The sequence below is a fragment of the Miniopterus schreibersii genome, assembly GCF_964146895.1.
Source record: "Miniopterus schreibersii genome assembly, chromosome: 2".
NCBI classification, from domain to species: Eukaryota; Metazoa; Chordata; class Mammalia; order Chiroptera; family Miniopteridae; genus Miniopterus; species Miniopterus schreibersii.
Window position 1 is genome coordinate 160,984,427 of NC_138102.1, and position 22,982 is coordinate 161,007,408.

Sequence of the window (22,982 nt, forward strand, 5' to 3'; positions counted from 1 at the left end):
TCTCTGGCATTTCTCGGTTCAAGCCCCAGACCTACAACTTAAAAGTAACTTAAGTCAGTTACTTAACAAGGTTGAGATTTTATTTTTATCTGTAAAATAAAATAATAACTCCTACTCTACAGAGCTGTATAGAAAATAGACTGAGCTAATGCATTTAAACAGGCTTAGCACAATGTATAACTACTCAGTCAAAAACCATTAATTCATCTGTATGTCACAGCATCCCCAAGCTAGCTTCTCTCACTGCCTGGTATTCTGCTCATGTCACGAACACGAGAGGTGCAGAACATTAAAAAGGTAAGAGTACTTTGCTAGATAATGGAACAGTGACAAATATTTGAATACTTTGCCATGTGACAATTTCTATTGCCTTGAAACGAATTTTAATATGCTTAAACTTTACTTTCTATCATGCTCTAAAACACTAAAATAGAATAAAATAGACTAATACCTTTAATTATTAACCTCTCTCTGGTTGATTCTTTTAATCTTAACTGGTCTCTAGTCTTCTTCTGTCCTGAAAAATAATTAGCATTCAAGGAACTAGAAGAAAATTATTGTGAGAATGGAATACTGAAAATAAAGATTAAATGCATAGCAGCCAAAAAATACATAGATGAGTTTCATGCTGAATTTCTAGTTTTGCATTTCTGCCCAACATATATTACTTTTATTTTTTTTGTGTTTTCTATTCCGGCATATTTAAGTTGAAAAAATTAATTGAATAAGTCTGCATTTTTTAAAAATTTAACTTTATTGTTGAAAGTATTACAGGTGTCCCATTCTCCCAGCCCCCCAATTGACCCCCTCCACCTCACTCCCACCCCCTCCCCAAACCCCCACTCCGTTATTGACTGTGTCTATGGTCTATGCATACATGCATATAACTTCCTTGGTTAATCTCTTCCCACCCTCCAACCCCCTTCCCTCTTCCCTCTGAAATATGACCATCTGTTGCATGCATCAATGTTTCTGGATCCATTTAGTTCATCAGATTCTCTTGTTCATTAGCTTCTTCTTAAAGAAGACCCTTCAACATTTCCTGTAGTGCTGGTCTGGTGGTCATGAACTCCTTTAGCTTTTCCTTGTCTGAGAAGCTCTTTATCTGACCTTCAATTCTAAATGATAGCTTTGCTGGGTAGAGCAGTCTTGGTTGTAGTTCCATGTTTTCCATCACTTTGAATATTTCTTGCCACTCCCTCCTGGCCTGCAAAGTTTCTGTTGAGAAATCAGCTGACAGTCGTATGGGTGCTCCCTTGTAGGTAACTAACTGCTTTTCTCTTGCTGCTTTTAAGATTCTCTCTTTGTCTTTAACCTTTGGCATTTTAATGATGATGTGTCTTGCTGTGGGCCTCTTTGGGTTCCTCTTGTTTGGGACCCTCTGTGCTTCCTGGACTTGTAAGTCGATTTCTTTCCCCAGGTAGGGGAAGTTTTCTGTAATTATTTTTTCAAATAACTTTTCAATTTCTTGCTCTCTTTTCTCTCCTTCTGACACCCCAATAGTACGAATGTTGGGCCTCTTGAAGTTGTCCCAGAGGCTCCTTAGGCTATCTTCATATTTCTGTTTTTTCTTTTTTCTTTTTGCTCTTCTGGTTGGGTGTTTTTTTGTTTCTTCATGTTCCAAATGGCTGATTTGATTCTTAGTGTCCTTTACTCTACTGTTGATTCCCTGTAAATTATTCTTCATTTGAGTTTGTGTAGCCTTCATTTCAAATTGGTACTTTATTATGTCATCAATTTTCTCAATTATTTTCATCATACTCTTACTAATATCCTTGAGCATCCTTATAACTATTATTCTGAACTCTGTATCTTTTAATTTGCTTGGGTATATTTCATTTAGTTCCTCTTCTAGAGATTTCTTCTTTTCTTTCCTTTGTGACGTGTTTCTTTGCCTCCACATTTTGGGTGCTTCCAGGTGTTTGTTTCTATGTATTAGGTAGAGCTGCTATGTCTCCTGGAATTGGTAGAGTGGCTTTGTGTAGTAGGTGTCCTGTAGGGTCCAGTGGCTCAGCCTCCCCAGTCACCTGAGCTGGACCTTCTAGGTTCTCCCGTGTGTGGGCTGTGTGCACTGTCCTGTTGTAGTTGAGCCTTGGTCGCTGTTGGTGTCACTGGGAGGAATTGACCCCCAGGCCAATCAGCTGTGAGGACCAGATGCAACTATAGCTGAAGAGCTGCTGTGGAGCTTTGGTGTTCATCAAGTGTGCCCCTTGAGTATGTCACTCGTGGATGTGGTAGGGTTATAATCCAGTGTGGTGGAGTCTGACCACCGGGTGCACTGTCCCTGAGACCTCCTGGGAGGTGCAAAGTCAGCCTGTGCCAGTGCCTTGCCCAGGGCCACCCAGCATGAGCTACACAGCAAACCGTAGTTGGCTGCTACTTGTGCTGGGCTTGGAGGTGCCCAGGAGAGGCCAAGCTATGAGCCAATGCAGCTGCCACTAGTGCCAGGCCTGGGGCCACTTATCAAGCCGTATGGGGACCACTGCTGCTTGTTTGAGAGATTTTAGGAAAGTCCTAAGCATGAGGCTTGACAGGCCACTTGCACAGAAAAGCCCCTGGAAATGGCCTGGATGAGCTGCAGGTGGGGAGGGGCGGGGCCTCCAGGAATCATGGGGCGGGGCCAAAGGTGAGAGTCACGTGCTGGCGATTCAAACATGGCGCCTGCCTGCCGGCTGTGTCCCGGGAGGACTCGCCAAAGGAGCCACGGCCTCTGCCAGCCCTTCCGCCTGGGAGGAAGCCGCCCCCCCAGCTCTCGCCCGGATCTCAGGCAGGTTAGTTCCTCCCCGAGTGTCCCGGGTCCTTTCAGGCTGCTGCCCGGCGCTGGGCTCAGAGGGAGCGTCCGAGTGAGTCCGCGCGCAGGCCCTTTAGAGGAGCTGCTGGGGCTCCCGCAGCCTCCGCGACCCTCAGGGACAGTCCCCGCTGGTTTCACAGCCTGGAGTTGTGGGGACGTCTCTTCCTGATTTTGGAGCCCTGGGCTGGGGGCCCGATGTGGGGCTGGGACCCCTCCCTCCTCCAGGAAACCTCCCCTGTGGAGATTCCCTCCCAGGTTGAACCCGCGGCACCGGGTGTGGGCCCGCGGCCGTGTCTCCAATTCAGCCCCGATCCGCCCGCGTCTCCGCCCTGCCTCCCGGTCTCTGTGCTTCGTCAGTTCCCTGGTTGCGGGGCTTCTGTGCAGCCGGATCTCAGGAGGCTCTGAGTGACGGTGGTTCTGATTTTAGTTGTGATGTTGATGTGGTTGCGGGAGGCGGCGGGTGCAGCTGTGACCTACGCGCCATCTTGTTTCCTCTCTGTCAGGTCAACTTGGCTTCTAGAACCTCTTTTCCTTTCCCAAAGGAAATATAAACTTTCAGTGGAATAATAGTTCTTACTTACTTATGGAAAGCATTAAAGAAAAAACTCAAGGGGGTAAAGATGTATTTTCAATGTAAGAATAATAGGCGACTATAAGAAATTTACCTGCCCACTTCTTTGGTGAGATTTTGAAATGTCAGACCTATAATAAGTGAATCATGTCATTATTTGGAGTCTCTAAGAAAGTGAGTGTTGTTTGAGTGTGAATTGGAAAGCTGCAAATGTAAGCATGCACAGGTAAAACTTAAAACATTTTATGTAGAATTGTCTACCTCTCACATTCTTGTAGTATTTTGAGGATTTTGGTAATATACCATTTTACAGTCTACTTGAGTGTCAGTGAGACAGGGAGTTGATTGGTAGAGTATTTCTATATCAATCCTTGCCAGAATTTTTATACACTTTGAATACCGAGTCACTTGTTTTTAAGATATTTTAACCTGTTTTTGTAAATAAATATAACTATCACCACCCAACTGCTATATATATGCTAAAAGGAAAAGTTATTCTGCACAGAAGTCAACTTTTTACTAAAATAAAGATATATATTTAGGTTAGGGTCATAGGAACTGCCAGAATTATATAATTTGCATTAATAATACTCTTAATTCTTATTGTAGTAGAAATGTATTTGCTTCTCTCATGAACAGCTAATTCAAAGAGGAGAAGCTCAGCTTGATTCTTTGCTCAAAATAAAACAGAGCAGGGAGATATGCAGAGAGATTATGTGACTGCGTTCTAAAAAATATAAAAGTGAAGAAAACTAAGTGTACCCCGTTGTGATTATTTTGCTAGTAGAAAATGTTTCATCCAAACCCTGCATCCCTGCGAGATGGCATGTTCTCCCGGTGTGATCTGGTTTAAGCTCTTTGGCTTTTTAACCAACTTTGTGATAAGTCTGTTTTTACACATTGCAGAGTTGAAATCATAGTATTTTGAAGATGAAAAGAGAGTCACAGTCACTTTTACCGGCAAGAGAAATTAACGCATCCTTTAATTTTGAACAACTATAAAAACAATGATAGAAAGTTGACTATACAGTTTTGGGTGGAGGGTCACTCAGTTCTGTGTCCAGGATTTTCACAGTAGGAAGTAGTAGACCCCTCACGCCACAGTTTGTTTGTTTGTTTGTTTATTTATTTATTTATTATTTTTAAAAATATATCTTTACTGATTTCAGAGAGAGGAAGGGAGAGGGAGAGAGATAGAAACATCATTGATGAGAGAGTCATTGATCTGCTGCCTCCTGCATACATCCGACTAGGGATCGAGCCCGCAACCCGGGCATGTGCTCCAACCGGGAATCGAACCGCGATCTCCTGTATCCTACATGACGCTCAACTGCTGAGCCACGCCTGGCGGGCTCATGCCATAGTTTTTACTCATTGCTTCTGTTTATAAGATTGTAGAAAACAGCTGGCCCCTCTCCTTTGAGCGTTACAAAAATTCTTTTCAAAATATGTTGTCACCTGGGAAAAGCAGTATTGCTTATGCCAAGTTAAAAAAAAATTAAGCTAAGGTCACGGGACTGAAAAATGTCAAATAAGATTTGATGTTGAAACGGGGGCTTTTAAGATGCAGGCAATGTGATTGTTTACAAACTGTGAGATAAATCTCAAAAGGCCAGAGACCTGTTTATCCTACTGTCTGCAAGATCCAAGGATGATTCAATTTGATATTATTTTGTACATGTATAGACTGCAAGTAACGACAACATTAAAATGAGGGTAAATGAATAAAATCAAGCTGATTAAAGGTTTTGACAGTGTTAAGTATGAGAGGCAGCAAGCAAGAAGAGAGGGAAATACAACCCAGGTTACTGAGCACATTTGTTAAAGGATATCATGAAGGTATTTGGCTAAATTAAGGGAATTGTGGTGGACTCAGAGAGACCTAAAATAGTCACAAACATCAGCTAGCATGAAATGGAGATTTTTCTCAGAAATTAGAGTTTTTCTCCATTTCTTCATGTGCAAAGCTTCTGGTCTTATGGCGAGTGACTTGCTAGAGCCACAGGAAAAGTACAGATAGTTCTCATTTCATCAGTCTACCAGCAGGACAGAACAGAGTAATCACACCATCCCAGTTCTCCTGGCCTCATAACTCCCTTCACTGAAGGTCTTAATTTTAGTTCTCAGCAGCAAGATATCCCACATCTTAGGGGCAGCCTTAAATTTTTACCTACTTGTGTATTTCCTGTGAGCGAAGAGGGATAACAACATCCGGGAGCAGAAGAAAACTGAGCTGCACAATAAATGAGTGATCTTAGGTCACTCTAGGACCTCCCCTCCCCATTTCCTGTGTTTGTTGCTACTTTAGGTGGGGCAAGGTGTGTGGCTCAATAGACCAGTTTTTAAACACAGGTAGTTTCTAGAGTGTGACTTCAAGTTTGTTTATAACCCTGGGACACATAAGGGCTGAAATCCAATACTTGAAACGGAAGTATTAATTTAAAAATTTCAAGTGTGTAAAGAAGTAAAAAGCTTATATTTCTTTAGCCTTTACAACTCTTATTTCTCAGTGCTTGCAATTGATTTAATATTTCCCTAAACTTGGTACATTTTATAGTTCGTGCAAAGATAACTGTTTCCTATGACTAGTTCATTCTCAGAATATTGATTTGGTCTTTCAGATACATAGCACTTAACTTCTGTTAAATATTGCACCTAAGAAGCATTATATGGGACAAGCCTGCAGAAACATAACTTACAATCAATAGTTATTTTGCAATATATATTTGTCAATATGCCATTTTGTAACAACTTTAAGTATAAAACTATTAAGGGGGAAGAAATTTATAAAATAATGAAATTCATATTCCAGAGATTGTGTGCATGTTTGCAACACAAATATATGAAAGGAGCCCATAAGGTCTGTAATTGATCTAATTTTATCTCCATACCATCATTTATACGTCTAATATTTATGCATTATAATATATTTATTACCACCTTGCAAGTAGTGTCTTGGAATATTATATTATGTTCATACTTAGATGTTTCCATTGTGCTCACACTGTTTTAGATTTATTATTCCTACCTCTATGCTTTCTTCTCTGAAAGAGATTACACGTCCCCATTCTTTGCTAGGTGACTTCCACTGCCTTCCCGTAGACAGAGGCTACTTCTGTAGTCCTTGTTGGGGTTGGCCGTGTGGCTTGCTTTGGCCAATAAGATGTGACTGTATGAAATGTGCAGCCATGTCTGTGCAGGTGTTTTGAATGTGCCATCATGGACTGGTCTGGCCTCTTGTGCTTATGCTTTCTGCCATGAGAACAGCATGCTCCAGCTGGGGGCTGTTCCCTCAGTCCTGGAATGAGAAGACAATGTGGAGCAGAGCCGAGCATTGCTGTGTGGGGTCCAGAGAGCCAAGCAAGTCTGCAATCCATGTGCTGCATCAGTGAGAAATAAATCTTCGTTGTTATAAGCCACTGAAACTTTGGGGCTATGGTAAAAACTAATAAATCTGCCAAGTTTCATATTCTTTCTTTTTTTCTTTGCTTTGCTTTTGTTTTCATTCATTTGTTTGTATTGCCTTTAGAATACGGAGCATATTTTTTAAACATCTCCAATGTTATTCCTGATGATATTTTGGGGCAAACCTACTTACTGAAAATAAACAAAAGTCATCTGGATGCAAGTCTGGTGAATTAGATGAGTGATCAATCTGAGTATACTATTTCAGATTTTTTTTTTTTTAAAAAAACCTATAAAAGTAATAAAAATGGCTTTCTTTCATGGATCATAAAAGTCCTCAAAGGGTATTTCAAAAATGATTTGATCCGGCTCATTTTGGAATTATATATTCTGTTACACTGCTGAAATTTTATTGTTATTTTATTACTACTAACATACTTTTTGACTCATTTAAAAGCGTGAATAGGCCTATGTACCATCTGTTGCTTTGTCCAGCCAAGCATTTGAGTATCTAATAGAGAGTCTCCCTGAGTAAAACCATTGTGCTGATGAGTGCAATAGGGCAATGGCAAGCAAGATTTTTTTAGGGCTTACATAACACAGGACTAGATAGAGGGCCTGATGGCTGAGGGCAGTGACAGAGGCAGCACATGTAGCTGCTCTGGGAAACTAAGAGCTCTGCCGTAAGGGTTACAGCTAGAAGACCGATGTGGATGCGCAGGAGAGGACAATGGCTTTCGATGAGGAAGCATCTATATCAGTATGTTGAGTGGAACTTCCCTCGTTGTCCTGGAGTTGGCTATAAAAACTCAAGATTAAAGAAACAACAGATATCCTATATTTTAAGAAACAAATGGAAGTTAGACAACTCTTCAAGGCTTGTTGGGAGATGGCCTAACTGGCCATGGTACACCAAGCATTATCTCCCCTACCGGGTCTTAGTATATATTTGCAGATGGGATTGAAGGAAAACGGTGTTTGAGCATCAAGAGCCATCAGCCTATTGAAGAACAGAGGGGTTACACACCCGCCTACTCTCTGTGCAACATTCAGTGAGGAGGGAAACTCAAAGAGAGCCATTTATTTGAGTGTGTGCAAGAACAGGAGACTGTTGCCTCATTCCCAGATTAGAAAGAGGGTTTGTTGATTTCCCCTGGGCTTATGTGGATAGGAAGAAGATGCGAGAACAGGATGGAGAGAGTGGCTAGCAATGGTCTGCATTCCTGCACCTCAACAGTTTGGCAAAGCAAGGATGTGGGAGCTTCTCAAGGCTCAAATAAACACACAGAAGGAGGTTTAAATAAAGTCCTTGTGTAGGAAGGGGTTGAGCCAAAGTCAAATCTCCTGGTGGGAAGGTCCTGCAAGGCTACCCAAAGAAGTTACCCACATAATGCAACCAGCATTGACCCCTGAGAACCCACTGTGGTCCTTGATGGAAAATCAGAGACTGTGGACAGAGAATTGCAATTACTTGCCACATCAAGTATAAGGGTCATCTGTCTTTTCTCCCTACTCCAAAGTCAAAAGAAGTTAGGACTGGAAAAGAGAAGGAGTGAGACAGCAGACACCATATCCTCTACCCACTGCAATTCTTCCCAGCTAAAGCCTGGCGGGAGCCGGGGAGTAAGGAGGAGGCACATGTCAAAACAGGAGAAGAAAATGAAGTTTTCAATTGGACAAAACTGGTAGGAGTTGTATGATATCCTAGAGTGACCAGGAAACTATAGAATCTACTTTGGTTTTAATTAGGAAATGTGAATAGCAAAGGTAGTATTTTAAAACTAATAAAAACTTTTATTGGAGACCTACCAAGCTTAGTCAGTTTAAAGAAAACTAGTTGAGACAGTTAAAAATTTAAAAGTCAGTGCACAGAGAAATACAGCTTCAGGAAATGCACCGACTGCACTGCATGAGAGGAAAGCCTCAAAATGTGAAATAGGACTGGAGGATCTTGCACCAAAATTCGTAGGAGACTTGGCTGAGGTTTTTCTCTTTGCTCTCGCCGCCACTCCCTGCTCTTATAGAGCAGTGTCCATTTTGGCTCCATTTATGGACAATCATTGCTAAGCACAGAACTGTGTTCAAGAAAGTGAACTTGTTTCTTTAGCAATATGTTATCAACACTGCATCTATGTGGATGCATAAGGATGTGTTTACTATTATAATTAATAGTGTCTCATCATATTTAAATAAAGTCTTTAACAGATATGACCATCACATATTTAATTGTAAGCTTAAATGGTATTTTTCTGAAGGAAAATTAGCCATAGACGATACCCAGTTTGTGTAAACACTTATAATCAGGATTACTGGTATACAGCAATGATGCTCTCGTAGGATCAACAGGGAGCTATGAAGGAAAAAAACCAAAACCCAAAAACTATGCTGAGCCAGTAAGTTCCCTTGAAGAGGTTCCTGAATCTATAATACTGAATTAGAGCCCTTTCCACTCATCTTGCTGACAGGCATGGTCAACTTTGGAGCTACAGGTAAATCAATAAAACCCTTTCCGGTCCACTCACATGTTTTCATATGTCCACATGTTAAATATATGGAATAATGTGATTTAAGAGCAGAAATGCTGCCCTCTTCCTCCCACTCCAAAACATACTCACTGCTTTAGTATAAGTTATTTTATTGAAATTATTTTCCTCAATTAAACACCAAGCTGTGAATAGCTGTTAGCACCCCTCTCAAACCCACCATTATATTCCATTTGTGCTTATTAAGCCTAATGCAAAATAAAACAAAACAGGGAGGATTTTGGCCCTGGGCACACTCTGGAAGAGATAGCTATCTGTGAGACCCTCCTGTATTGCATCTCCCTGTTCTCACACTTGGTTTTCTCCTTTCCCTGACCCTCAAGAATCCCTCTGCTTCTGTTCTTCCTTTGCTAAAAACTCCACTCAGCTCTGCTCTCTCTTGTTGTGTTCCCCATTAGTTCCTGCCCCTCTTACTCCAATCAGACATCTATCTCACTGTAAATTACACCCATATTCTCAGAGGATAACATTACAGGAGCATGGAGCTGAGTGACATGACATAAACTCCCACATTTACTAGGTGATGATACTGAAAGATTAAGGGACTTGCCTAAGGTCCTATGACTAGAACCCAGAGCTCTTAACCACTGCTCTAGGCTCTTCTTACCACACCTGATGCCAGTCATGGGCTGAATGTTTGTGTCCCCCCAAAATATATGTTAAGTCCCAACCTCACTATGATGATATTCAGGGGTCGGACCTTTGGGATGTGATTAAATTTAGGTGAGGTCTTGACTGTGGGGCCTCCGTGATGGGATTAATGCCCTAAGGAGAAGAGACTGGAGCTCTCTGCTCTCTTGGGCCATGTGAGGATATAGCAAGAAGGCATCCAGTGTCTGCCTACAAGCCAGGGAGAGGGCCTGTGGGAGGAAATGGAATTGGCAATTCCTTGATCTTGGACTTCCCAGCCCCCAGAATTGAGAGAAATAAATTCCTGTTGTTTAAGGCACTCTATGTTATTTTTTCACTGCAGTCCTTGCTTATTAACAGTGTCCTGAAAACCATTAAAGCCCAATTTGGACTATAACTTTCCACTTGTATCACCTCTGGCAAGGAACTTAATGCTTTAGCTCTTCACTTTGCTAGTCTGTAAAATGTTGGAGTTCATGAGGCTTGGTAAGCTACCTTCTAGATCTAGGGTTCTGTAATTGTAATCCTTAATGAATCTACCAAGCATTTACTATATGCCAGGCATTTTGAGAGCATTTTACATAGCTGTCTTAGGTCATCCTCACATTCACTCCAGGTAATATGATTCCTTCTGTTTTACAGATGAGGATATTGTGGTTTATAGAGATTGAGTACCTTGCCCAAAGTCACCCAATCAGTGGACCAAGGATTCAAATTTTGGTTTTCTGACTCCAAAGCCCTCTGTTCACCATCATGCTGTACCACCCCCTGATATCCTACCTAACACAGATACCAGCTGATGATTCAGACAGAGACCAATACCCAATCTAGGAATCCCTTTTTTGCCACTTCCTCCTGTTTTTCTTTAAGCTCTTTTTCTCTTGCTTCCTGTTTTCCAACCCTTACAAGTCTCCTGCTCTCCAGATTGCCTTCTTTCTTTCCTAAGTTCTTCATTTCATTTTGTCCTGCTATCTACAAACTCCCTGTCAAAGCCCCACCAAAAATGCCAATAATACTTCCTTTCTTCTTTTAATATTTTTTGAACTTTTAAAGAAGAGCTTGTAAACCTAAATATACTTTTGTGTGAAATATTTATAAAAAAGAATACTTATATTTCCCTTATTTCCTTTATGGAAAGAATAATATATGTGAAATGGACTTTGATAATGCAAATCATACACCTGACTCACCTTTTCTCCACCCTCCCTCACTGTAGAAAACTGAGACCCCCACAATTTGGAAGGGTCTGGCCTTCTGTGGTTTACTTAAACAAGTGGTAGTGCCAGATAGGACTAGAAAAGTAGAGATAGAACACCCTGATTTGAAAATAATATCTTGATTGCATTTGGGAGCCTAAGAATCTTGCTGAACTGTCCACACACACAACAGATGTACCTGGAGCTACCCATCATAATTGGGCCCATGGTTCCAAATAATTCCAGGTTGTGGCAAAAGAGGAATGGAGAGTCACTAACATCAGCATATGAGCCATAACACAATAAATTCCTCTTGACATATAATTAACGCTCAAATCCACACTCGTGGAATTTTAAATTAGTCTAATAGATGTCTATATTTTCCCATACGTACTCTGAAAATGTGGTTCTGAACTGAGTTTTCTAACTCAGCCTTTTTTTTTTTCTGAATACAGGTATCGTTAATGGAAAGGCAGCATAAGAATCTTTTTCATAAAGTTTCCTTAACAAAATTTCTCTTAACACAAGGCAGTTTCTTTCCTATATTCATGTTTCATAAGAATAGCAGCCTAATAATAAAAATCCTCTTTACGTCTCAGCCTTTTGTTCTTGCATAGCCCTCTGGTGAAAGCCGGATAATCATCATATTGTGCAGTGAACAGTTCGTGTGTTTGAACACAGCCAGAGAGGCAGGTCTATAGGTTTAAGGCAAAGCTGGCCTCGAAATACCTAGCTTCCCTGGAACCTCAGTTTCAAATCACAGCTGGGGTGGCCGCTTTGCCCTTTATTCTTCAGAGTCACAAATAGCATGGTTTATTCTTTGAGGATATTACAGGTTCCCTGGGATATTATCCATAAGATTTGGACCTGTGTTTGATGTTCTGAGAAAACTTCTGGGACGGTCTTACTCACTGCCATGAAATAGCATGTCCCCTGAACTTGGCTAGCACCATTTAATCCCATTCCTTTTGGAAATTCCACATAAACTGAGCGGTTTTCTGAGGCCTCCACAACCTGGAGGCATTTCTGTCCACTATATCATATGTATGTAGAGAGGGAACTAGGCATATTTTATTTCCAGTGCTCTCTGTATGGCAGCACAAGTGATTTAGCAGTACCAAGCTTAGTCTTTCCATTTGTAAATAGATGAAAATAATGTCTGTCTTATCACCAAATCTTTATTTCTGTTATGGACTGAATTGTGTCTCCCCCCAAATTCATACACTGAGGCCCTAACCCCCAGTGTGACGGTATTTGGATATAAGCCTTAACGGAGGTAATTTAGATTAAATGAGGTCATAAGGGTGTGGACCTAATCCAATAGGATTGGTGTCCATATAAGAAAGGGAAGAGAGACCAGGAGAGCAGGGGAACCGAGAAAAGGCAATGCGAGGACCCAGAGAGAAGGTAGGCTGGCTGTACTCCAGGAAGAGACTAGAAGCCAACCCTTCCAGCACCTCTATCTTGAACTTCCAGACTCCAGAAATGGGAGAAAAGAAAACTTTATGGTTTCAGCCACCCACTCTGTGGTATCTGCTATGGCAGCACTGGTAGACTAATAAGAGTTTTTAACCTAGAACTCTTTCTGTGTGTGATCCGAACTTACACATTCATCTGTCTACAAAATACCACTCTTGGATTTTCCTGAGGCATTTTAACCTTAACAGGACTAATTTCATCATAATTCTCCCAATATCTGCTTCTTTACCTGAATTATCTCCATGAATAGAATGGCCAGTCTTCCATCGCCCTAACTAAAAATGAGGAAACCATCTGTGATTATTCTCTCACCTTCATCCCCAACATCAAATTTGTTAGCATGTCCTATTGTGCTTACTATCCAAAGAGCTCTCAGATCTAATTTCTTCTGTCTGTCCCCACTGACAGAATTTAACTGAGGCCTTAATTTCTGCAGGTATTCCTGGAATCAACTGGCATTGATTTTACTGCCACCTGCACTTTTTTCTACCTCAAATTACTCCTCTTTACTTAGTTTAATGAAGTTCTGTTCTAGTGATTAAAATCCATATAGCCTTCGGGATAAAATATAAAATCATTAGTGTAACATAGAGGGCACTTTATAACTTAGCTCCTCCACATCCTAAAGTCTGGTCTCTGACTCCCATTCATGTTCTTTCATTCTAAACATGAAGAATGTAAATGTACTTCCATTGCAAACATATTCCATACGTACAATAACTTGAATCTTCATGGCTTTCTCAGGCTACAATGGTTTTGAATTGCCTCATCCCCTGTGTCTAAAATTATATTTTAATATATCAACACCTGTTTATCCTTTAATGGTCAACTTAATTAACACATTTGCTGAAAAGTCTTTCTTAGATTTTTCCAGTCTCAGACAGGTGCGCAACATCCATTCAGTAAGGGTTAAGTACTTCTTTGTATTCATTATTCTTCTAATATTATTGTGTCTTGTAATTTTGTTTTAATTTTTTTACTAGGCTTTAAATTCATTAAGGGTAGGACTGTGACTTCACACTCTTGTGACCTACGAGTTTCTGACAAAGATGGCAGTCAATATTTGTTGAATAGACAAGTTACTGTAAAATAAAACCAGTCTTCATAAAATTAGTTTCTTTTCTATCTTGATCAAAGCTAATTCATTAATAATTATGGATTTATAGAATCCTATTAAATTATATTTTAACATGCTACTTCCTCTAATCTAAAAAATTAACATTATACATATATACGTATGTTTAAAATATGATTGTTAACCTACACATTATTATCCATTTGAGAATTTTGAAACATTTCAAGGTTACCAGATGTGTTCCACCACATTGTGATTTGGGGTACTCAGATCATGGGGAAATAATATTGAAGAAATTTTTATTAAGCAAAAATAATTGTATAATTAAATACACTTAGTTAAAAGTGGTCAGGTTGAAAGTTCATCATTGGCAAAGTTACATTAGTTAAGTGTTATGATATGTGAAAAGATAAACCACTTTTTATTCATGTCATTTGAAATTGGAATTTCTTGTATCTTAGAGGTAAAAAGTTGCAAATGTAAGAAAAAAATGATGTGTGTTTCTGAGAAAGAGCACGTCTGTGTGCGAGAAGGGATCTATTCAGGTAACTAAATAGAGCATTAATTTCCAAAAAAATTACAAAAGCTCATTGTAAGATGTTTAGATTGACTGCTAATCATGATATTGGTGCCCCCAAAAAGTTAGACCCTAAAATTTAGTCTTTTTAAGACTTGAGCAGTTATAATAATAATAAAAAGATATATCTGTGAAAATTAATATAGTTTGTAACAACCCATGTGTAGCTTTTTCTCTCTACTGTGATTTTTGTTTTGATGCTCTTTAGAACAAGTCTTTTCCACCTTGGACCACCAAATCACTGGGTCTTTTGTGGGACTTTCCCTTCATAACTACCCTTTAAGGACAGTTTTAGGAGTCTCACTTTGAGACTCTGCCTCTGAAATCATTAGTTGAGGATGGATGATAGTGCTCAAAAGGAAGGTAACTGAAATTACTTTGGAATTAATTGGTCAGCAATGCTTTTCTGACACACATTAAAAAAAAGAACAAGTGATTTAGTATTCACATTCCTTAGAAAATGACACTCAGCCAAACTTGAAAATTACTAATTTGAATTATAAATCAAATATTTACATGTTCTATCTTTGGAGGAGTGTCCCCTCTGTATTAAAATTTTATGTTAGATGAATCTCATAAGGCTTAACTCATTTTCTTAGTTTATGCTTTATTTTTTCTGTTCCCCTTAATTTTGATTAGCAACAGAACAAAATAACTAATTTTGTTTTAATGCTTTTTCTGATTATAGTGTAATCATTTTCATTTTCACAAATGGAGAAAACAGGGTGATGAGAGCATAAGTTGTTGGTGGATTTTGCTTGTTTCGTTTCCCAGGAGTTCTGGGAAGTTATAAATAGACAAAGAATCCAGCAAGCGAAAGTCCATGGTTTCTTCATGGTAAATTGTGCTTCAGGGCATCTCATTCATGGTCCTATTTCTCTCTGCTGGATGGGTAATACTGGTGGTTATCAATTAAGAGGTTGTCATTTCAGACTGAAGATCTTGAAATACAGGCAAAACCATAGGCTAAGGAGTCAGGTCAGATATATCTGAATTTGTAATATGGTTGGGTCATTTAATTGCTGTGTGACTTTTGACCTCTAACTTAAGATCTCTGAGTCTCAATAGTATTTAAATATTGCTCTAAGGATTAAATTATATAACTTAGGAATGTACCTAGTGAAAGTCATTAATATCTGCTCAACAATAATAGTATTTGTTTTTGCTATGCTTAGAAATATGCAGTTTGAACTCTAGGTCATATTTTTCTAGATTTCCTAAATATTTTTGGTTAGAGTATGGCTCATTTTACAGAAAAATGTTTTCCTAAACATTACCTGATGAAAAACTTAAACTTGTCTCAATCAGAATGACTGTTAAAGATATTTCTTATTTAAATGTTATTTAGCCAACATGCTCAGTTTAATAAAAACAAGAAGAATAATGGAGGAGCTTTCTTCATTGTTCAAGACAAGTCTGGTTTCAAGGCTATTCAAGTTTAGTGTCAGTTTATTTGATGTCATTGTCAAAAGTGTTGTCAAAACAACCGCTACAATAACAAACCGAACAAACACATAATAATATCAAAAGCAATAATTGAAGTCAAGGCACCAATGTAAAAACAATAATGTAATTGATTCAGCAGTCACTCTAAAGTGATCATTATTATTACTGATAAAATTGAATATTATATCTGAATATTTTTCTTCATTTCTCATCATATACTGAACAGTTGCTCTAGATATGTTATTTCTACTTGATCCACATAGCTGGATCCACAAATTTGTTGTGTTCAGTGTTTTATCTGAGTTGGTTGAGCAGGCAAAGAAGTAGCAGTCATGAGCATAAGATGGAAATTGACATTGGAAACTTCAATACCTTATAAATGGCCAGACTGGCCCAGATACACAAGGGCATTTTGCCTTTTCATAAGAAACATGTGCTATAACTTCCAGTTTAATGTTTGCATGGTAATGGAGTGAATAATAATTTTTTTTAGTATTTACTCAATAAAAAATAGCCTTGAAACAAGCTTTACAATGAGAATTGGACTATAGAAATAGTTATGAAAATAATCTTATTTCAAAGTATTTTTAATTGTAAAAAGTAATATGATTTTTTTAAACAAAATTTTCTTTAGGGCCATCTTCTTCCTCCCACACCCATGCCCATTAAAAAAAAACAGATACAAAAAGAAAAAAAAAGATTTGCCCATTGAGAGTGAGATAAGCAGCCTGAAACAATGTTAGTTTTGGGCTTTCCTTTCACTCCAAGACAGTGCCAGGGAACTTTATGGTTTGAAGGAACACATGTTTAAAACATATTGGGATAAACTTTTCTATTTTTAGATGCAATGGATGAGGCCAAGAGAGAAAAAGTGACTTGCTCTAGTTTATGCAAGTGTTTCGTTTACTTACTCAAAAGATAGACACAAAGCAACTACACAGGCCCTGATAATGCAGTGGTGACCAAAACATGGCAGTCCAGAGTGACCAAGACATGGTGGTAATCATGAAGACCAAAGTTCTTGTGGCCATGGAGTTTACATTATAGTGGGAAGAGACAGATGCTAAACAAATATAAAAATGAATCAGCAACATCATTTCAAGCAGTCATATAAAGTGACTGGAATGCAAACCTTTAGAGAGCTAATAAGTATAGCCAGTGAAAGAATGTCTTTAGACATAAATTCTGAGTCCAAAAATACAGTTAAAGTATCTACAGATGTTTAGTTTCTAAGTGTAGATGCATTTAAAAAGAAAGATACTTTAAGCAAAATGTGAAAGAATTACAATGTGTAACCACTTCTTAGACTAAATTAATGACTTAATATTTCTCTTTTTTATGTGTGTATTCATTTGAATGTATTTTTGAATCAAAAAATACAAAGTGCCTTTTCAAATTTGAAAATTTGAAAAAAGGTGAATTAGTTTCTATTTTGAAAAAGTTAGTGACCAAGAAAGTTTAATAGGATCACGTTTCTCCCAGCTTTCTCAGGAAGTGTCATTTTGATTTTTTTGATGCAGCTCTGGGTTTTCTATAAATAGACTCTATATGTACTTAGACATCTTCCATGATTTATACAAATATTCATGAATCTTAATTATTGACCATAGGTACTATATTTTATTAATCACTGTGAGAAAGCCATTAAAGTACAAGAGTTCCTAGCCTTAGAGGAACATACAACTCAATTGGGGGAATGATATACTTAAATACACAAGACCTTACATTATGAGAATCAAATAATGGCATATATATTTTTGGTACAGGAAATTAGCTAGGAAGAAATTACTATTGTTCAGAATTATTGCAGAAAGGTTGGATATGAATTAAACCCTAAGAAATAAGTAAGACATGGATGGGAATGTGTTGGAGAAGAAGCACGTGGTAGGACGTCTCCAGAGATGAAACTGTCATAAGCAAAGGCTCTGTGAGAGGAATAAACAAGCATTATTCAGGTGATAGTGACCTGGAAGATCTGACAAGACTGGGGAGTTTATGGCAGGACTAGTGGAAAGAAAAAAAAAAAAGTTGTAAAGACAGATTTGTGATAGATTATGGAAGTCTTACATGCTGAGCTAAGATGGAGCTTTTAAAACAGTTAGCATTGGGGAGAGTAGTATGCACACATTCAAGATTTTTTAGTAGAAAAGAGGTGTTAAATTCATATGGGATGGGAATAGTCTAATCTTCTGCACTCATTTTGTAGATAAGGAGACTAAGGTCCATAGAGAGTAATTGTCTTGCTTGACCGAGGTCAGGCAGCTGGTTCTCCCAGTGCATTTTTATAGCTTCTCAAGATGAGGACAAGTTTTGTTTATTTCTAGTCAGCTAATTGCATTGCTAAGAGCAGCTATGGTTCATGGGGGAGCAGAAAAACAGTTTAGACTCGGTCTGATGCAATGCGTGAGGCCCCATGAAGGTCTAAATCAGTGTTCCTTGACTTCTTAAGACCCATTTTCTCTTTTGATAAATCAGTAAGATGCCTTTCTTCAATTCTTTTTCAAACCCTAAGATAAATTATTTGATGATAAACAATCAAAATTATAACATTGAATTTGATTTTTGAAACTACAGATAGTCCTATTGATATGAGTTATGTCTCTTTTTACTCGTATTGAACATTGAGAACTAACCCGAACACAGGTAGTGGCAGGAAGGAAGAGTTGCCAGAGATTCTTTGAATGTACAGACCTCAGTGCCTGAACTTGAAGCCAACAGAAGAGGTGGTAAGGATGCATTCTAGGCTTTAATTGCCAGAGTGTCTGTTCAAGGGACACCAATAAGTCAAATAGGTTTTGGGAAAACTATATAAACAACATTTTTCTAAAAGACAGTATTTTTCAGAACCTTTAACATCTTCAAGTGCACTATGACTCTCCATGGTTGGAACAGAGCATTCAGCCCTTTGCAAATTTACTTGACCACTGAGCCTTAACTGGGCTGTGGTTCCTTGGAAGATAATTTTGGAATATGTACCTCTAAATTACCAAAAAGTATCTACCTGAACGCTCTCTGACCAAATGATAGAAACCCTGGGCTCTCTCTGTGTCTTCCTACCTTGACCTTGTGTCTTGATTTTAATGCTTCTATCAACCAGCAACTTTGACAAATACCCTGGCTTTGACTAACACCCAACCCAAATGGGTGCAGGAAAAGATGAGATCCAATAGCAGAATGTGATAAAGAGAGAAAGCATGCTGGGCAATAACTCTCAGGTCAACTTTATGTGGCTCCAAATCTTCCAACACAGTTAGTAGTGCCAGGTCTCCTAAAGCCTAAATGGGGGAGGAGGGAAGAGTAGGAGATGGCTGCCCTTTGCTTTACCTCACTTAAAAAATTTAAGTACATAGGTAAGATAGCTAGGAGGCAAGAAGTGTTGATATCTAATACTACAATAACCAGTTTGTCTAATAAACTTTTTTGAAAAAGAAGACCCATAGGTGAATTAAGCATGCATGTGTCTTTTAAAGAGGAAAATAAAATATCAGAAGATAATATCAGAAACCATATGTGGAAGTGAGAGAGGGATGGGGGGGGGGGGAGAGAGAGAATAATTTAGAGAATGGAAAAATTTGGGGGAAGATGGGTTATTAGAAAATATTTAAAAGGGCTAAGATGTTAAATAAGAGATGAGCATCCATGTGATAATATATTTAATAGCTAGTTTAAAGAAAACTCAACTATAATCTGAAATGTAATTAAAAGTACAGTGTAATTTGAGCATCATCAACATGTCTTTGAAAAGGTCATAGTTAAAATAAGCAATTTATTGCCATTAATTACCAAATTTATTAAAGCATGTCTAAGGAAACATTCCCCTTTCCATTTTATCCAGAGTCAAAAGCTTAATTGCACTGACATCAAGAAAGCTATAAACTACTTTGCAAATAAGAGCTTTTCTTTCTTTCCTTTTTTTTTTAAAAAAAAATCAGAAATGGGCTTCTCAGCTACAATAGTTTAGGGTCTGAGGGGAACCAAGGAGCTACTAATCACAATTCCATATAAAGTACATTTAACTCTGATTAAAGTTTGAAAATATAATACAAAAGCTTTATCTGAATAGTTGATTGAAGAAATATGGGTGTATGACCAAAGAACACATTCAACAGTTTCTAGAGACTATTTTGCTGCAAAAATGAATACAAGGTTTATAATGTAATTTCAGAGAAATAAAACCATGTTTTTGTTTTTGTTTTCTTTTCCCTACGATACATTTCAGTCATTGGTTTATTCTGTGCATTGTTCACTTTAACCAACAAAATTAAGCTGCTCAGATTCACATCAGCACATTACTCATTTTCTGGTCATTAAGCACATGCCTATGTGGTTCACAGCAACAAAGGGTGAGATTAAAATATTTTTTAAAAAGTAATCCATAGCAACGTTTCCATTCATTATTTTTTATGACACTCAATCCTTGAGAAACCAATTTCGTGCCATAAATGGTTGGAAATTGTTTTTAATCACTGACTATCACTGCTCCAAGATCATGAAGTATAACAATTAATCGCAATGTATATTTATTACCAACAAGGGAGAAGATGTCACAATAACTATTTGTTCCCTGTAGTCTCACAAATCATGACCTCGAACTGAATTTAAGGAAACAGTGTCAGTCAGATCAACTGAACAATCAAACAGAAGGACATCTAATGCCTTCCTTGTAAGCACTGAAAAACAGGCCCATAAAATCAAAGGTGAGATGTTTCTGAAAGCAAGAAGGAAGACTCCTTGGCAATTGTGAGGTAGTGAGTAGAGCTCGGCAGAATGATTTCCAAGAAAAGGGGCAATGATCCTTATGAGAGGGTGGCTGTCCGAACATTTGATCATGAAAACTGAGTAGTCTTTTTCCACAGATTTCCAAAAAACTTTATTTATCAAAAGTGAAATGTTTATTAGGATTCTTGACAGGCAAATCTTGCCTTGCACGGGTTCCTGATTCAAGTCTACTTTACTTGACATAGTTGAAAAGTTTCTGAAAAATTATCTGTAAACAAAACTGAAAAACAACAATAATACTTTAAAGGCTCTGGATAGGGAGAGCATTCGAGAATCAACAGGGAAACGAATTAAAGGATAAAATGTGGAGATGAGAAATATTACTCATTGCTCCCTTGTTCTTGGTTTTGGGAGTCAGCATTTTGTGCATTGGATTTACTACCAGGGTGATACAGCTATACCAGGGATAATTCTAACAAGCGGAGTAGTAGAATCAATTCTGTGAAACAGTGTCTATATATTTAAAATCTGTTTGCTAGATTTGAGCAAACTGATACGACTATAACTTGTTTGACTGAATCAATGAATTTATAATCAGTGGATAACTGGAGAATTCATTACCAATATCGCTTGCCCATGACTTCCTGTCTTTCAGCATTTCAAAAACAGTACACTACGGATGACGAAAGGTCATTCAGTACTTGTTTTTCTAAAACATGGTAAGCTGCAAAAATTAACTCAGTAAAAATAAAAATAAAAGGTGAAAATGAAGAATCCTACTGGTTGTTTTTTTAAAGAACAGTGCTCTTGTGTTATCATATTAGTTCTATTAAATTAGGAACATACAAAGTAGAAAAGAGCTTATTAATTCTATTTGTGTCAAATGTTAATGCTTTATTCATGTGTGATTGAATTAGAAGTTTGCAACAGATGAAGGTTAAGGAAGGGTAATGGCGATTATATGACCTTGGAGTCATCTTAACAGAGCTTTCTCCTTTCTGTGCTAAAGTAAAGTGGTTTGCTATTGACTTTTTTCCATGTGCTAGTTCTTGAAGCTTTCAAACTTCTCTAAATAAATCCCTCCATCCATCTGGCTTTCATGCCACTCAACAAATGTTTAAACTTTATGAAGGCACTAACATTTTAATATTTGTTAAAATAGCATTATTTAACAGATTAAATTTATTATAAATGTTAGGAGCTTGGATTTATGTACAACATGTATATGAATACAATACAACTAAGTATTTTATATATTGTGGTGCGGTGGAAGATTTCACTTTTTAAAAGGCTTCTACAAATAAAAACATGTGAAGCCAATACTTTTACACCAACCTTGAAGATGTTTGTGTTGAAAGCAGAAGTCTGAATATTTCAGGATGGACTGTGACATTATTCCAATTTCTACTGATTATTTTTTGCTTTTTTTTTTAAATGGTTGATTAAGCTCATTATTTCTCTCTCTCTCTACTGTTTATGGGAATTTTGCACCATTTCAAATTCATAGGAGGACTCTACATCAACAAATTTTATTGTTTCTACCTTTAATGTATATCCTGAATCTGAATGCTTTATACCATTTTCATCACTATAACCTTACTCCAAATTTGGACTATTTGGACTATTCTGATTATTTTCATCCTTACATCTCCAAACATACACATAGAAACACACAAGATCTATTCACCACACCAGTGATTTTCAACAGGTGTGCTGGGGCAGGCAAACTGGTGTGCCACAAGAATTTTTAAAACACATAATACCTAACTATTTAGTCAGGGCCACTGATCTCTTTTCCCTTAGATTGTCAAATAAAATAAAATAAAACAGCCAACAAAACAATAGCTATCCTGTGTGACTGAATCAAAATTATACCTAATTTTTTGTCAGATTGGCACAGAATTTTAATTAAAAAAGTTGAAAATCACTGCACCACACAATAGTGACAGGGCTTTTAAATTGTGAATCATTTTATATTCTTCCCTGTTCAAACTTCATCAATGAATTTCTATCTCATTCACAATAAAATCCAAAATTCTTACCGTGGCCAATGGTGACCTGACCCCTACCCTGGCTCACTCCCAAGCCCCTGGCTCACCCCGTGGACCTGGCCTTCTCTAATACACCACATGTAGAGCTCCAGCCCTCAGTCCTGAAGGGTCTTTCCCTAGGCATTCAAATGGATCCCTCCTTCTCTTCATTCAGATATTTGCAGAATGTCTTACTATGCCTACCAGCAGCATCCTGAGTGCTTCTCTATTTGTCCTAATAATACTTGTTACCACTTGACATCATACATTTATCTGTGTGTTTTCTCTTTTTCTTCTAAAATGTAAACCCCTAAGGGCACAAATTTGTTTTGTTCACTGATGCATCCCAGCAACTAGGAAGTAGTCAATAAAGATTAGATGAAAAAAAGATAACTAAATGAATGTGCATGCCTTTTCTCTTATCCTGCTGATGTGGACCAACACCAAAGGAAGCCACAGAAATAGTACTTATTACTTTATGTTGCTTAATCCTGGTATACCTGCATGGCTCTGACATGGT

The 22,982-nt window shown here is 38.0% G+C and overlaps 1 protein-coding gene across 5 annotated transcripts in view; it reads right to left on the reverse strand.

Annotated features, from left to right (window-relative positions):
- PIK3C2G (phosphatidylinositol-4-phosphate 3-kinase catalytic subunit type 2 gamma) overlaps window positions 1-22,982 on the reverse strand; it is a gene marked incomplete at both ends in the record, with an annotated part of 233,519 nt that overhangs the window by 95,688 nt on the left and 114,849 nt on the right. The gene's annotated exons all lie outside the window — the stretch shown is intronic.